General features: G+C 37.4%; 1 protein-coding gene across 9 annotated transcripts in view; it reads left to right on the forward strand.

The window, feature by feature from the left end:
- The window catches only part of B3GALT1 (beta-1,3-galactosyltransferase 1), a 214,697-nt gene that overhangs the window by 15,281 nt on the left and 182,557 nt on the right, over positions 1-16,859 (forward strand). The window contains exons 2-3 of one of the 9 annotated variants that reach the window (XR_008467609.1): positions 10,812-10,967; positions 11,427-11,930. The exons of 7 other annotated variants lie outside the window; for them this stretch is intronic. The gene's annotated coding sequence lies outside the window, so the exon portion shown is untranslated. Of the gene's footprint in view, positions 1-10,811; positions 10,968-11,426; positions 11,931-16,859 lie in introns of those variants that run through there. One more of the 9 variants, XR_008467613.1, reaches the window with a different exon arrangement.

A 16,859-nucleotide genomic window follows, 5' to 3' on the forward strand; every position in this document is an offset into this window, starting at 1 on the left:
CTTACACATCACTAAAAGAGGATATTGTGATTTGGTAGAGTTTGTGGGGTTTTGTTGGGTTTTGTTTGTTTGTGTAGATGTGTTTTCTTTACTGTCCAGATTAAGTTATTTGTTGTAATGTTCACTAATGTCATTTCAGCCACGCAAAAAAATCAGTGGTGTATTCATTCGCTTTTCTGTTGTTGTGAACCCTGTATCCTGTTTCAAAAAAAACACCACCTCTTGGCAGTTCATGGTATGCAGCACTTTACAGGTATCCACCGTCTTTTAGCCAGTGATTTCATTTTCCATTCTACAAGCATCTTTTAAATAAAAGTTGGAAGCCAATGCAGTTATATCCAGGTGTAAAATGGTTCTGTAAAAGTTAGTCCTTGAACATCTAGAATTCAGCAGATTCTGTATGTACCACTGTAGCATGAACTTAGTATAATTCTGTTTGGCAGCAATAGAACTTCCTTTTCAAGCTCAAGAGGTTGTATAAAACTATAATGTATATCTTGTATATTTTACATATACATATATATCTTAAAATATTACTGTTAGTACACTGACAAAAAAGCTAAACTTCAGGCGTGACTCAAGACAGACACCAAACTCTAATCACTGCAGATGCTAACCTGCGGTGGTGTAGTTATCACTAGTGGATTATCAGTAAGAGAACCCATACAGTTTTACCGTATAGCCATGAAGGCCAGAGAAGAAGGTGACTTTACAAAACTGCTGCAGAGAGCCTGTCTCATCGTCACAGGTCCTTGGGTTTTGAGATGCTGAGGGATTCAATCATTAGGAAATATGCTTTGGATAATGTAAGATCAGCATTGTGTTATACTCTGGCTATCCTTGTCTACAGTGTCTACCACATGAAGTACAACAGTCTAATAAAGATAATCCAATCATGGAACCTAATCTAATCAACCATAGAGCTAGACCCATAGTACAAAGATGCCTAAAGTTAGCTTGGCATTTTATGTTGTGAAACCAAATGAATGGTGCAGATTCAAACAAACTGGTACCAGGAGGTATCAAAGATACATTGTCTGCTCCAGTCTTCCCCTTTTCAGCAATTCCCTCATCATTTTTTTGGTAATGGTTTTGATTCACCAATACACAGCAGTACAATAACAATACCAAACTAGCCGTCGACTAAATGCATTAACCCAACCAGCCTGGATAACATCCCACTTGAAGGCTTGACTTTACTTCTATGGGGAAGTTACTGCCTGCGGTCACACCCTTTCCCCTGGCAGAGGGGGGAAATTCCTAAATTTTGATGCTGTTTGGTGGAAGGTTCTGTTCATGTATGTTAATTAGCTGTTATTATTAGTTATTTCCTTTAAAAATATTTTAGTGTGTGTTAAACGAATACCAATCTCACAACAGCCACATCTTCTTATTCACTAGGTGTGATGTAAGCATGAGGCTAGTGTTTTTAAACAGGGAGTTGTAATTTCTGGCTTTCCCCAGATATTAACTAAGTTCCTTTAAATAGATTTGGGGTAACATAGGAAGCAGTAGTCTACTTAAAAGCTTGTAGTCCTTTGAAAATATGTGCAATCCGATTCAGTATGTTGATGAAGTCCAACCAAAAGACTCTTTCTGGTGTTCCACAAAATAAATCCAGCGTCTCCACTCTTGCCAGCATGCTAGGATTTTCGTTTCCCATATAAAATGGATTTCTAGCTCATGACATGATTTAAAATTCTTGTATAAATGGTTAGGCATTATTGGGAAGATATTTCTTGGTTTAGAAAAATAATTTTTTTTTCCTTGGTGCTAAAATTATTGAGGTGGGAGGTTTGCAAGAGGGAAGCTTCAGTATCAGAACCCAAACTAGGCAAAGGGCTAAAAATGCATCTTAAGGACCATTAGTCAGAATAACTTGAGCTGACAGTAGCCAAGATTGTTTTATGTATGAAGTTCATAAAATAGCAAGTTGGTATCTTTAGCTGAGAAAAATACCTAAAGGGGTACGTTTTTTTGCTGCAGTTGCTAGGGAGCAGCTTATACTGTATCTGTGGGATATAATGGGAGTCATGTGTGAAATGCGCTACGCTGGTAATTTATCTCAAAGTGGTTAGAGCAGAATATTACATTCACAGAGCACATCTCATTGTACAAAATAAGAAGATGAGATGGATGCTGTTAGTAATGTTAGGTGACAGAACCACTGTGGTATACAAGGTACAGTACACGTGTCGGTAGGCTGTCAAGAGCGTGTCATTCCTACATGATTCATAGGTGTGCTATGATTAGGTGAGCAGAAAATTAATACATTGGCTAGATGAGAGGAATGAACAGATCGTATGAGAAGAAGGAAAACCTGTATTTTGATGTATTTGACAGATGGGGGAATGATCAAGGTCCTGAGAATCCCAGGTCATGCATACTTTTTAAGACGAGCTCGTTGACAGGGAGTCTGTGCTGCCAGTAGTACGTTGTTTAACAAAATGAGGATGGGTAAATTGTAGGGGGATCTGACTGACCCTGCTCCAAAGTGAAGTTGCCACTGCATTTGCAGAAACAGTTGCTAGGCTATGAAATGTCAACATCTTTAATAGAAACCTTTATAATTACCTGGTTATAGAACTTCATTATTTTCTTTAAGAATTTGTCAGATTGGAATTATTTTTGTTGAAAACACAGCCGTAACAGTTTGGTATTATTGAAACTGTAAATGTAATACATCAATTATACAACCATAACACCGATTTCTTACTTTAGTAGCATTAAGCATTTCTAAAAAATGATCCAAATATTGCTAAAGGTTTCCATTTTAATATCTTATTTAAAGTGTCACAAATATTTTTGCCTTATTGAATCAATACAGTGATACTATCTTGAAGCTTAAATTAATTGCTTCTCTCCTTTGAGCATTGGTGCAAGGTTTTCTCACATACTGTACACAGAGATCAAGTGTGTTTTCCTCAGCAATTAGTGCATTTGTTCAAAGTGAATTAGAAAATCAAAAAATGTTAGGTACTCTCTTTAATTAGATGATTAAAGAACACAGCAAGCAGTGTGATGTTCAGATGAAAACGAAAGGTATTTCTTAGCATTTTTAGGCCACGCTAGAATTCAGATAAGACACTAGTTGTGCTGTACAGTTAAACTGTCACAAAAGGGTTTGCAGTCTCTTGAAATGTTGTATGGCATATGGTTATAGTTCTCAACCAATTTTCTTTCCAGGCTCAGCCGCCTCACCTTGAAGGATGCTTTCAATAAGCAATCTTACTGTAAGCTGCCTGAAAGCAGGATGTTTTTCCTAACAGCGTTTTGAAACCCATTGGACTTGGCCTTCACAAAACTTAGTGAGCAGATTATTGACTACTACGTACTATGAAAATGCACCTGAAGTTAATGAAGTTATGACTGTGTACACTAGACAAAGATTTTTCCCGAAAAAACGTGATAATCTGCTTTTGCAGATTACTAACTTCTCCAACCTTTTATTTTTTTTTCTTTTCTATTCAAGCTTTAGGTATTTGACTCCTCCTTTTAGCCTTCTTCCAACAGTTTAACTTCTGTTAATTTTTTCATAAAGGTCCAACATTTTTTTCCCAAAGAGATCTTTTGCTAACAAAGGAACACCTCAAATTGATTCCAAAGGCTCTGTTTCACTGTTCAGACTTTGTGTGATGCCTTTTTTTGAACAGATTTGTTCCACACACATTGTACTGAGAAACAGTTACTTAATTTCAGAAATGCTACTAATTAACTAAAATGCAGAAGCCTTCCTCTGTAACTTTTTATATTTTTCTATTATCATTTTCCTTAATTGATTTATGTGTGGCTTATATTATTGTAAGTTTTAATTGTTGTTTAGAGCTACTCTCATATTATTGGTAGTATTATATGTAATAGTGTTATGTATCGTGTTATTATTATATTATTCTTCCCTACCTGTATGTGACTTGGATGCCTTTACGTGAGGCAGTGTAAATGCAAGAAAGGACAACAGCCCCTTCTTCAAAGCACTTGAAGTTTGCCATTAGTCATTCAATCCACATTAGATATATGAATTATAGGGTATCTCTGAATTTGAAATTTTTGCTGTCAAGAAAAAACATGTTTAAAGGACTGGAAATATCTTCTAGTAAGCTGTATTTTTACAGACCTTAGCTTCATATATGATGGGCTTGTTGACAATCCACTTATTTCTCTCTACCTTGGAAGATCTCTTAGGTCAACTGAGAATTTAGGGTTTCATCACAGACACAAAATTTGTGAAGTCAACATGATTACTAATGTCTTGCAGACCGTCTGCAAATTGTCTTTGCACTTCCAGTATTTTTTCATTTTTAAATACCAATTCAAGTTGATTGAGAAGAAATATTCTAAAACATTAGTCCTGGAAAAAGGGTGTAACAAATAAGCACATTAGCAATAAGCTGGTTTATACAGTAGCTACCTATTAAATTGATATTTGCATGTTCTAGTAAAGTGTATTTATATTTTGTGGAGAGTGAAAAGGTTTATCTGTTTATCAAGCTTGCTTGTGTTAATCTGGGGTGGAGGGAGGGAAGTAGGTTTGGTGTTTTTTTTTTTTTTTTTTAAAGGAATTACACTTTGCACAAGATTGGGATTTTCAGGCACTACTTAGATAGTAATAGTAGTGCATTCTAATTTTATCATTCACTGTACTTCTTGATGATTTTGTTGGTAACAAAATCAAGTAGGCTTTGGCACTGAGCTGTTAAAACTCAGATATTTACAGGAGGCAAAATGAACATCTGTGAAATCTCTATTTCCAGAGCAGCAGTCACCTAAATGTAGGCGCTCATATGCAAATCCTGAGCCATCTCATGGAAATGTTCAGGAATTTAAGGTGTGGCCTAGGGAAAATACTGGAATGTTGCTTCTGCTCCTTTAATCCTTATAAATATCTACAAATACGTAGCTTGTTTGGCTGCAAGGGTAAATTGAACAAAGTTGGGCTGATAAAACTTGATCGACAGTAATAGTCCTGTAGGGAATAACAGTCTAGAGTTTCCATTGTGTGATTATGCCACTGGCCTAACTCCTGTGTCTGAGCAAGGGCTGTCATTCAGTTAGTTTGGTTGGTTTATACCACATACGTATAACTCTTAAATGTCCAGAGCCAGCAATTTTGTGACTAGCAGAGTAATTCAAAGCTATAATTTCAAGGTTAAGTTCTGACTCCTTGTCTTTAATGCCATATATTCTATATCGTAATTCTATGCTCTTCCTGATGAGCCTACAAAATTTGCAATCAAAGAATATTCTTAGCACAGACAGCAGCCAAATTGCAAACAAAATTACACAAGTTTGCATGAATGTACTGGTGGACAGTATTCAAAATATTAAGAAAAAAATAAAAAATGCACCAGTTTGGTTTTGTCTGAGTGTGCCGGTGGGATAAGGTAATGTAACTTTCTAGAAGCACTGGCATTCAAGTTGACAGGACTTTCATCATTCGTCATGGGCATCAAGTTGATGAAAACAAAATAGATCTTCAAGTGCTCATTTTATTTTTGTAATATGCTCATAATCAGGATGTAATCTCTTTTCTTATTTGGTTAACCACACATACAAAATTACTTGCTTTGTCAGTATTTTACTAAAAGACATCTTTCTTATCCCAGTACATTTAAAATGTTTTTATTAGATGATAAAATCCTCGTAATTTCTGTATGATTTAAGTATGTGAAGTGTCAAAACTTAAGTATTGCAACTGAAGCAGGATATGAAGAATTCTGATAATGCCAGTTATTAAGAAAAAGTTTTTCAGAATAAAATAGTTTTGGGTTGGTGTTTTGTTTTTTTTTTTTTTTTTTTTTTTTTCCAGAGTCACTTCTAAGGAAAGTAACAGAACAAGAAATGGATTATTGGGATTTAAAGAAACAGAAATAAAGGCTCAATCAGCATGAATGAAACGTTTGTGCTAAGTCTTTCATAACCTCTGTTGAAGTGCCTTTCCTTGAAATACCATAAAATGCCTATTTTTATCTTTCAGTCATGTTGCAAGATAACTGACTTCAGTATTTCAAGTCTTTAGCCATACAAAGCTGTACAAATCCTAGAGTATCCTATGGAAGGAACCTGCAGTACCAAGAATCTAAACGTTTAAAGACATAAGAGAACTATAAAAAGAAATGAAATATTAGTCCTTGAAGGGATTTTTATAGCTTTAGTCTCTTTGAAAGATAAATATTATATAAAACCAAAATTCATAACAGGGAAGACTAATTTGAAAACATGTATTGTCCGTTTATGAGTTACGTTTATGTGGACAGAGCCCAAATTAGTGAAAGTGGTACAATCAATGTTCAGTGGAAGAACTGCAACTTAATTAGAGTTTAATCTTCAAACAAGCTTTCTCCTTCCCAATCATGCATTTGTTCTTTTCCTGCTTGGAATAGTTTGGGATGCACTAAAGCCAGATAACACCTGCATGTTTGCAAAAGCCTGAATGAACTGTGGGCTTGGGGAGGGAGGATTCCCCTCTGCTGTTCTGTGTTGCAACCATGGGCTGGGGCTAGAAGCTCTTTCAAGCAGACAGCACTGTAGCTACTCAAGGATGTAGCCTAAGGCAGTGTGCCTCTACATTGTAATTTATGTAGTAGGTGCGTTTAGATATACATTAAAAAGTTTAGCCTTGCTGTGCAGAAGTGATCCAGAGATGCTGAATGGTAGTGAATCATCTTACTCTGCCATTGCACACTTCATTTCCCTGCAGTGTTTACCCCAGCATTTCCACCCAACTTTGGGCTGGCTATAAATTGGTTATGCAAGTTGTAAGACACAGAAAAGGATCCATAGGAGTGAGATGAAATAGAAACACCAGTGAATCACAGCCAAGGTCCAACAATCCTGCTCTCAGTAAAGATTGCTCTATCGCTGCTCAGCAAGTAAATCTTAAATTTCAAACATTAGTTTTGACTCCTTAAAATCCCTTGGTCCCTCTCACAGCTCTGTTTTCTGACAGAAAAGGTGCTTCTACAGTGTAGTTTGTTTAAATTAGATAATCCTAGCAAATGGTTGGATTGTGCAAGAAAGACCAAATGCTATTGTTGCTAGACATCTTTGTCATGTTTGTGGATTTTTTACATTATTTTATTACATTACATCTGCATATTACATTAGCAAAGCTATTTTTCTGGATCATTCAGCTTGGTCAAGATCAACAATAGAATGGTGAATATTACTTAGCATTAAATTTTTGTCATAATTGAACCATAACATAGTTCTATCATAGTATGTCTAAAATGTGATGTATTTAACATGGTATCATTCCCACTTTTAAATACCAGCAATTCAGTGGTTAACATACTGCATCTTGAGATGTACACTGAACACTGCCTTCCATCAAGGGTTCTCAGGGAATCACCTGTGAACTTGTTACAGACCACAGTAACTTCACGTGACTGGCAAAAGGTCTATAACATCAGTCTGTCCTGACTAGACCCAGCTGGTGAGCGCGGCTGTAGGATTGTCTCCAACTGTGTGAGGACGGAGGTGAGGCAGGCCAAAGCAGGTAGCTGCATTCCAGTCAATGAAGAAGAATTTAAGCTGAATTGTGTTAAAGTTGACTAGTATCAGTCTACCCAGGAGTTACTACCTGCGCCTCCCTACCTACATACTAGCCACTCTTTTGAGAGCCACAGACCTATTTAAGAAAATCTTTCAATGACAATTATAATAAGTCTGAGCAGAGACTGACTAATGAGCAGTTTCCTTCATCTTGCTGCATTGTGGCATCAAGTTTTGAACCGTGATTGGACAGTCGGCCAGGCATGAATTAAGTGATGTTGCCAATTTCTCCTTAATCCAACTCTTTCAATGTAAATAAAGTTGCAGGTGTTGCACTGCAAGCTAGTTTTGTTATGATAGAGCCCTTTGGTAGATGTTCTGTGTTCCTCTGGGAATTAAGCTGAGAACTCTGTTTTGTTGGGTTTTTTTAATTGATGAAGGTACCAAAATCAGTAACAATTAGCACTGTCTTAATTTAATAGTTGCTTCTAAAAGGAAAGAAGACCCACTCAGCAACTACATCATTTGTTATTCTTGCAGATTCTGGAGCTGCTGAACAGGCATCACGTCCTCCATGTGGGTTATGCTTGTTTAGTGCAGACGTAGTTTTGTTGTTTTTGTTTTTTTAGCTGCCAACTAGTTTTAAGGAAACTTGTGATCAGCATATCCTTGATAAATGAAGCAGGTAAACAACTAAGAGCTCTTTGTCTGCTTTTCTGAAGTATGGGACCAGTTAGATTGATAGCATTCACTAAAAACAGCAGAGTCATTTGCACTTTCCTACTCTCCTGCTGCTGTGTTTGGTATTGTCTGGATGGAACGCCAAAATTAATCATTCCAAGACCTTGATGAATAGGAACGGGTTTTTTGTTTGCCTGTTTTCTAAATAGAATGTGATGCAGTACAAGGATCTTTCAATAGCACTGTACAGGCGATCCCTTCTGTGCCTACATTAGAGAATCACAAAGGTCAATGACAGAGTTCCTGCTTCCCTTTCCTAGGAGAGAACATTGATGGTGATTAAAATGGTGAGAGCCTGTAGTCAAAAGAGAGGCCTCTAAAGCCACAAACCTGTCATATGTGTTTGTCCATATTGTATGCTTTGTGTCCATGTGTCTGGCTGGTGGACAGCCAGCAGACTATCTACATACATGAATTTAATGCCCTAATGTTTTTTTGGCTACACCTAACAGGCAAATAGTAGCCTTCTTAGAAGGTGATTTGTCCTGAACATTACAAGGAGTTTCTGTGGTCTAATCTGGTATGTTCTAGACATTCAAGACATTACGAAAGGACTGTACTAAATATATACTCTATAGTCTTCATGAATCTGTTTGTATTCAGAGCCCCCCGGAATTAAAAAAAAGTATATCTAATAAAGATACTCTGACAATAGCGGTTTAATTTTGCATTGTTTTTCACCAAAATCTGTGGTCCTCCAGATAATTACTCCTAATTTAAATTCTAAATCATAGAATTGTCTAGGTTGGAAGGGACCTATAAGATCATCGAGTCGAGTCCAACCATCAACCTAACGCTGCCAAGTCCACCACTAAACCACGTCCCTAAACCCCATGTCTACCTGTCTTTTAAATACTTGCAGGGATGGCAACTCCACCACTTCCCTGGGTCGCCTGTTCCAATGTTCGATAACCCTTTGGGTGAAGAAATTTTTCCAAATATCCAATCTGAATCCCCTGGCATAACTTCAGGCCATTTGCTCTTGTCCTATCACTTGTTACTTGGGAGAAGAGACCGACCCCCACCTTTCTATAGCCTCCTTTCAGGTAGTTGTAGGGAGCAATAAGGTCTCCCCTGAGTCTCACTGTTAATACCAATGAAAATTGGAATTACTATTCTGCCATTCTTAGTCTTTGTTATACAACTGATGACAGAAAACGTGGTTATGAAATACCGGTATGATAGAGGATTCCTTGGCCTTGCTGCCAGTCCTTTATCAACTGAAGTGCAAAACTCTGGGGGGGCAGTTGGGCTTCTGACCCTTTGAGGAGGGCATCTCCCTTTGACAGACCAAGCTGTTTCAAACCACAAGTCAAGAAACAGGTTTAATAGGTGTGAAAAGCAGTTGCCTGCAGACTGTAGCCAGTAAGAAAAAGGTTAAGGCAAGATTCAGACAAGCAGTAAGGCAGAGAAAGGAAGAAATGAAACAGTGATGCAGCTGCTATTTGTTTACTAGTAACCACATCTGAAACTAATTGTCCTGTATAGAAAGCTGAAGGAATTAGTCATTAGATTATTTTGGAAACCCCAAATAAAAACCTTGGAAAAGCTTTTGCTTTCTACCTCTGCATTTAACATACAAATTATTTTAATGTAATTCTTTTTATTCCTGAACGCTGGAGTACTTTGTTCAGCACAGACGTCTTCATACAGTGGAAATGAAATTGCAGTTGACACATGGATAAATGTCTAAATTATGCTGTATAATGATAAGCATTCACAGACTGTATAGTATGTCCAAAGCATTTTTTTCTTATAGAATGTTAAGAGCCCAGTAGACAGAAACTGAAACGATGATTGGTACCTATAGGAGGTAGAATAATGCAGGCAGCAAATAATAGGAATGATCCTGTTCAAACCAAAGGATTACCTAGTCTGATTAATTCTAGGGGGGAAAAAAAGATTCTACTGTTTTTATAATTTTGTTCTTCGTATGTATGTCCGGGTCTATCAATCAGCTTTCTTTAACTGAAGCCAGCTGGCAGATGGCACTGCAGTTTATCAACCACCAGTAAATAAAACGTTATGCTCCAGAAAAATTCAATTGCCAAACCCAGCCCTAAAAATCAATACAGCTTCTCCTCCAGCTAAAGCGTTTCTTAGGAACACTAAGTTTTTTAATACAGCATTTTTCCTCACCTTTCTTAAAAACACAGATAGAAACTAAAACCAAATTAAAATCAAAAGCTATGGAAGCCACAGGACTAGAAGCTGCAAATCTGTTTTTAATTTTCACAGACATTAAACTTTTTTCATTGAGATTAACAAATAAACTAATCTAAAAATAGTAAGGTTGCAAAGATTTATTATATGAACCCTTCAAACCTAAAACCATGTTTTGAGTTTTGAATAGTTATAGTAAAACTTATTCTCACTTTCTGAAGCTCCTGTTCCCATGTAAAGCATCACAAGACCAGTTACTCTGTTGTATAGGATTTTTCTACTGCATTGAGGTGTATCATAATACACCTAATAATGTCATCTTTGTCAGTCAGTACCCAGCTGTAGTTTAGTTTGGAATATCGAACTATAAAGAACTGATAAAGTTAATCCATTAGTATTTATATCTTTCCCTTTAGATATTTTGATGCAGTCTCCTTCAGGAGATGACAGAGGAGGAGTATGAGCAGTCCAGTCATGGAGGCAAAGGGGTCTGCGTGCAAAGAACTGGAAGTCCACATTAGCTGCCAGACAGCGCAAACGCCTTTTCCACCTCCTTCCAGCACCCTCCCTCGGTCTGAAATATTTTCTTTATAGCCTCAGCTTAGTTATCCAAACACTTATCTCAAACAAATTGAAACCCAATTCTGCCACTATCTTGTAGCAGAGAAAAATTTAATTGGTCTCTGAACAAGCTAAACTTTTGAAGACTTTGGGCTCTGGTTTAAATGGTTACATTCTAGCGAAGTCTCTAATGAAAAGCACTTGCTTTTCCATCTAAGAAATCCAAGAAGAATCAGTGTATCAAAGCTGAAATGCTTTAACAGATTATATAAACTTTCCTGGTGTTGTGGTTGTATAAAATTAAACCTCCTGGAATTCTTTGTGTCACCCACTATTTCTGGCCAGTGACTTCTGTAATCTACAGTGTTGCAGTTTTGGTCACAAAATTATTGAAGTAGTCAGGCTGCTTCCTGTTCACTTTCAGGATGTTAATCATTTGATGCGTTCCTCTTCTTTCTGATCTTTTCCAGTGGCCTGTAGAGCGCTCTACCTCAAAGAGGTTCCTACGGCTTGCTGTTGGGCAAACTTAACCATTCAGCCCTTCATGGAATCAACGGAGCCTGATAACTTTATTGTATGAACATCCTTAAAAAGATTCTGGGACCTTCATTGATTGACGCTATATGATTAATTGTCCATTTGCTCTGTATTCTGTGTACAGAGTGAAAGGTATTACTTTCTAATCCCATCTTCAGAGAAGCCTGTGCAGATCTCTGAGGAAATATCTATTCAGACCCTATTGCTTCAATCCTCCTCTGAGAGATGAACCACCACACCTTTAAGATGAATCTTGAATGTAATCAAAGTATTATAAAAAATAGAAAAATATCCTTATGGAATTCTAACAAATTGATATGTTGGAGAGCTCGTGTTCACTAACACATGGTTTTGCTCAAAAAATGTTATGTAATATAGGAAGGAAAGAGTGTATTTTGTTCATGATTATGCAAATAAAAAACATGCTTAAATTTGCAGGTTTCTGTTTGGGTTTTTTTTTTTTTGTTTGTTTTTGTTTTTCTAAACTGGGCTGCTTGAGCGCTCGTAGATTTCTGGCTGGGAATAATACTAGTATTCGTAATATTTTAAAGGGTTATGGTGCACATTTTCAATGGAAAAGAATTATCATCCCCCTATCTTGAAGATAAATCACATAAATACATTTACTTGATCAAAAATTGAGATATAAAAATACCTCCCAAGAGAAGATGAAATTCAAAAAACTCATCATCAGATAAGACCCAGAAGTAATCTCAGATCTCTGTGTTAGAATTGAGCCCATTCACTAAATTAAAAAATTTTGCAATAACATTCATGTATTTCTGACAGTTACATTTTCTTAGCTTACAGCTGAACATCAAGAAGGACATTATATTCTGATATATTTGGTAACATCTTATTCAATAGCTAGAAATATATTGAAGCTTATATTTCTAAGTAGCATTAACAAGGAGGTAACTGCTAAAAATTCTGCCCAGTGTGTGGAACAGCCTATTTGGAGGTTTGCTTTGTGTCAGCTTTCTCTTTATGCTGTAGATGAAAAATAGTTTCCACTAAGGGAAATACAGAAATATAAGGAAGAACCTGAAAGTCAAGTGAACTTTTTTCCTAGTTGTTTTTGCTTGTCTGGCAGTAGGATTTATTTTTCTCTACTGAGTAAGGTTTTACAGGCACTGGGAATAAAGTACAGCATTTTTTGCGGTCCCACTCAGAAAACCGGTTTCAGTGTGCTGAGGGATTCCATCACTGGCCCTTTTTTCCACTCAAGCTGAAGCTTCCTGGGTTTTGGCTTGCTGACCTGCTAGTATGTGGCAAGCATCCCTGCCTCACATGGCACAGAAGTGACTCCTGTCCTCACACACACCTGCACATTACCAGTCTGTGTTCAGAATGTATCTTTTTGGTAAGCAGTTGTTTTCATTTCAAAGCAGTTTTTGTCACTGAAAAGCTAATTGTTGACAGCAAATGAACTTGCTGCAGGGAACGAATAGCGTTCCAGCACCTCTGGAAATAGTATCATGTAACACTGTGGTGCGTTTGGGTAAAGTCAGGGCACCAAGTTGAGGGTCAGTCTGGTTCTAGCTAGCTTCCAAGGATGAAGAGTCCCTAGTTCTTTAGCTTTCTAAAAAGTGATTTGCCTACGATGGAAAAAGGAAAACATACACATCTTTCTGTTTTGAAAGCCTATGGAAAAAGTGAAACTAATTTGTTTTGCTCTGTCACCTGGATGATAAAATAAATACTGTCATGTATTTTTAGGAAATAACCACACTTCATTCTTCACCAAATGATAATATTGGTGCACAGAAATGAGGAAAGCTGTATTGCACGTACTCTCCCCTGATACTACATTTGCTTTATTCTATTGTAATTCCCATATAAATGGAATTACTTGTATGTTAACAATAAACAGAAAAACCAGGACCCTTCTACCATTAGAAAATCTACAGCATCTTCTAACAAGATCTTTTTTTCCCTCTCACTGAGCTGAGAGAGAGTCAGTCTGTGATGAAGCTCATAGTTTTTACATTTCCTAAAAACCAACATGGATAGAAGGTTCAACTTACCAAGCTTGAAACCATGTGTGACTGAAAACATTGCCACAGCAACCTTCCTAACATTATTTATGGGTGGAACAGGGGCAGCTGACACCTATTACTTCATCTTCCTCTTCACCCCCCACCCCAGGCCTGCTGGGGTTTAGGGTTGGAAACACAGAGCCCAGCATTCAGCTACATTCTTACAATGAGGTGTGAGAGTCCCACCAAAGCCCGCATAAACAGTGAAAAGGGGGGGAATTTGTAATAACGATGAGAGAGACGGTATTGACAGTCTGACAGGGCAAATCCTTGTTTGCAGTGGGAATGACTTGCAGTTAGCAGATAAGGTCAGACAGAGGATGTTTCCTATCCAGGTCATCGTCAGCTACAAAACCTGTCGCTACTTCACCCCTAGGCAATCAGCTTTGTCATCCGTACCTGCCTTTACCATTTTTCCCCCAATACAAACCTGAACGTTATATTCTTGAAGCCTGTATATGGTAACTATATACATGTGTATCCTGGGCAAAGAAGGTAAAGGGAGGAAATGTGAGCTTCCATTAACTAAACAAACATTCAAATACCTAAACAAAGCAGCCAGTTCCTTAGTTTGTTCTATAAGGTAGTCTGGTAAGTAAATATCTTATTGTTGACTGTATTTACATCTGTTTTGCCAAGGAAGGTTCTACATTAAGATCTAAAAGACTTACATAACTATATCACCCTCCAGTATTTATTTTTGGTTTTACCTTTGTGCTATTCCTGAATCATCCCACCTGTGGTCTGCATCTACGTGTGCAAGGATGTACCAGAGGTCACCGATCCCCAGGGGAAAGTCAGGCTATGGTCATTGACCTGGTGAGGAAGACTGCTTCTGTTATGCTGGCCCCAAAGATAATCACTCTCAGGGGAGGCATGGAAGAGACTCATGGATTTCTTGGCATTAATTTCTAACAAAGATGTGAAGTTTTGATGCTCCTTTTTAGCCTTGAATTGACTAGCCAAAGAAGCATGGTGTTGCTTGAACCCTCACCAAAATCACCTGTGGTGATCCACTCCAGATCTGTAGCGAAATGTCATAACCTCTTTGGGTTTGTAACAGCCCAACTCTCTACATTATTACGTAGAAGTGGCACATTTTTTACTCCACTCTTAACAAACCTATCCCCTGATATTCATGTGAAAGAAACATTTTTACAGCTTTTAATTCCAATTCCACTCTGAAGAGTGAAGCATGGCAGAAGTTTAATTCGGTGTCACCTTTTTTCTCCCTGAAAGCATTATTGAACACGCAGAGAACGTGGGGAGACGGTGCAAGTTCATACTGCACCTTTAATCTACTAAAAGAATCCTTTTCTTATTAATGACAATATATGTGAAAGAATGAGCTTCAGTGGACTGATTGGTAGCAGGTGCTCTAACCATACACCTCAAATGATAACAATAAAGGAGAGTTTTTAGGGATAGGAGTAAGTAAAGAATGTAGTTAATATGTTCTTTTAAAAATAACTTCATATCCATTCATTTTATGGGAACTAATCTAACCACACACTTCTAGTACGTATTCAGTTTCTGCACTAATCTAGGATTTTGAGTTTTTGTCAAAGCATCCCTGCTGTACCTTTGTCAGGCAGAATTTGAATAAAACGCCTGAATAGAAAGTAGGAGACACTAAGGAAGAAATCAAGTCATACCAAAAAAAAAAATTGCCTATCATATTGTAATAACTATAGAACACATTATACAATGAAACAAAAGGAAAGCTCAGTGATTTTCCAGTGCACTCCCCTGGCACTTAACCCCCCTTCTGTGTCATACTTGCTATAATAGTGAATGAAAATACAGTCATTTTCAGTTTTCATTGTTTGTTGTGCTCTCACTCCTTCTACTTAACTTATTTATTGTTATTGAGTTGACTTCCACAAGGTTTTGATGAATTTTGGTGGAAAAGACAGCATATGTTCAGGCTTCTAAACTTTTAAAATAGGGAATAGATTACTAGATAGAGTGGGAAAATTATTAAACATAAATTGACATAGCTGAAAATGGAACCTCTAAGCTCATTCTGAGTTATGTCTTATTATCAATTGAATTTTGCGTAACGTAAATCAAAACACATGGAAATAAATGTACAAAAGGAAAATTAAATTCTTCTATTTTTAAACTTTTCTTTAATAAATGTTTTATTCTTAGTAGAAAAAAAAGTAGAAAAAAAAAGTAGGAAAAAAGTAGAAAAAAGAAAAAAAAATCTTCCCCTCATAATTATAAACAAAAAGCAAAAAAAAAGCAAAATAATTGAGATTAAATGAGGACCCTGCTAAAGGAGCCAGAGGGGTGGAGGGCAGGAGGGTACGCAGCAGGATGACAACTCCAGGAAATGTGTGTGTGTGTGTGTATATACGTGCATGTACTCTGAAGGGAGGACAGAGATGAAACAGGAGAGGGTGGCAAGAGATCATTAAAAGATTGATGGAAAACAAGTGTCTAGAAAATAGAATTAAGAATAACTCAGCAAGGAGGTTGAGAATGAAACTTGGAGCTGTTGGGATGTGTTTCCTAAGCAGACTGCTACTACTCTACAGGTGAGAGCTGCGCGACTGCGATGAGAAGACGGGAGTGAGACCGAGGAGGAAACAAAGCAGAAGTGGGCAGTTCACCCACAAAAGTGGGTGATTTTTGAAAAGGACAAAAAGGATTTTTGAAAAGGACAAAAGTCAGATTTGCAAGCTGAGTCAGCAGTATTGCTTACCTAAATATATACTCTTAAAGCTCCCAGGAACCTGACAGTAAGCTTTTAACTTTCCTATTGTATCAATGTAAGCAATAACTCAAACTTTTAAGTGTTTATTTTACAATCAACATTTCAGCTAAGCCAAGTGAATCCCACAGAGATGTAAGCAATTCAGTTGGCTTTCACAATACAAACATTTTTTACTTGCATACTATTGTTAATCACTGTTTGTGGTCTTAACGCTATTCATAGTAGATGTATGCTTCCGGATAGTAATTTTGTTAGCTAGAACTGATGTAAGCACTGACAACATATTCTGTCTTTTTTAGGTTTTATTTCTTTAGTAACAGCGTAGTACCACTGCTAAGGATGAAGCCTATAGCACGTTTGCCAGAGAAATAATTTGAAATGTCCACTCAACCCTTTCAGTGGCTTTCTTAGCACTACAACATAAAACCACAATTTACTATTTCTTTGGGCAGACTAAATAAGTGCAATTAAATGATTCGGAAGCTAAGGACAGGCAGAGGGTGGACACTGTGCGCGTGCACCGCTAGAGAGATGAGGGGGCCCCAAAGCATCGCCGGCGACAGGGAGTGCAGCGCGGGGCTCTGGGTCATCGTCCGTCCGGGCTG

Source organism: Rissa tridactyla, chromosome 7 (assembly GCF_028500815.1).
Source record: "Rissa tridactyla isolate bRisTri1 chromosome 7, bRisTri1.patW.cur.20221130, whole genome shotgun sequence".
NCBI classification, from domain to species: Eukaryota; Metazoa; Chordata; class Aves; order Charadriiformes; family Laridae; genus Rissa; species Rissa tridactyla.